At 32.7% G+C, this 1,246-nt stretch overlaps 1 protein-coding gene across 1 annotated transcript in view; it reads right to left on the bottom strand.

The window, feature by feature from the left end:
- Positions 1-1,246, bottom strand: part of LOC119589162 — a gene marked incomplete in the record, with an annotated part of 255,201 nt that overhangs the window by 55,885 nt on the left and 198,070 nt on the right.

A 1,246-nucleotide genomic window follows, 5' to 3' on the forward strand; every position in this document is an offset into this window, starting at 1 on the left:
CCTTCTGCTAAATTAAACATCGACTAATATTCGTGACCTGATTCGAAAATCAGAGCACATGCCTGTCTGCTACGACGCATTTAAACAGGTGATTAATTTTCCAGCTTCGTATTAGCTTTTAAGCTAAAACTCGTTATCATTACATAAACACACAGTCAGTCCGTTAATCCGAAACTTATGTGTGGGACTGAGATAAGAATCCAAGGTAAACAATCTGGATAATAAATCACGTTATAACTAAGCTAATCAATTAATCAACTTGATTTTTTTTCAATTAAACAACGCAATGACGAAATGGACTGCGACATAAACTGAAATATTATTCCATGATTCAAGCACTTATTTATTGATATCTGCGTAGTATTAAAACCAGTAGAATTATATTGGATTAAAGTATCATACAATATCTTCTCATTCGGCTGATGTGATTATCGAAATTTGGTCATTTGATTACTACAGGAGCCTACTAGCTCCTGTGTCTATCGTATAACATGTTACCTTTCTTTGTTTTCGGATTCCTTTTTATGCAAGCTTGCCTTATTTACATGTCATTTAATACCTAAATGGCATATAAAAGTATATTAGACTGGACTGACATATTATTTTGCTTTAATCTGTAGTTCAGTGCATATTATTAACAGGTATAACAACAACTTAAATTTAAACCAAAATCATACACCATAAACTGTTTACTGCATATTCAGTGCTAAAATATTCTATAACTTCTTACATAAAATGTTCATGGACCAGCTATAATATGTTCTCTTTACAACAAACATTATGAGAAGTCCAAGACTGATTTCTAGTATTGAAAGAAATTAAAAACCACATAAAGGAAGCCCCCTAATCACCACTATATCTTTCTTCATTTCTACTGAACTGATTCTGTGGTCCCAATCAGTATATAGTGACCATCTCCCAAACATATTTCTTTTCAGACGAACACAAAAACATGAACCACATGGACAACTGTGATATTTAAATGTCTTTATGAAGTCCTTCCTTCAATGCCTAGCAAACATATATCCTAGAAACAATCATTCACATTACAGAAATAAGTAACCATCTACTCCAAGCAAAAGATACAGTTTTTCTCTTACCTTATAACGTTCCTGAACACCCCCCAACTTGTGTCAGAATTCTCATCCAAAAAAATACTAGTATTTGCCCAGTGTGTGACTACATGTAGCAGAATAATTTGCAATACTTCTAATATCTTGTATTCAAATAAAAAACAGTGTAGGGA

Source organism: Penaeus monodon, chromosome 25, assembly GCF_015228065.2.
Source record: "Penaeus monodon isolate SGIC_2016 chromosome 25, NSTDA_Pmon_1, whole genome shotgun sequence".
NCBI classification, from domain to species: Eukaryota; Metazoa; Arthropoda; class Malacostraca; order Decapoda; family Penaeidae; genus Penaeus; species Penaeus monodon.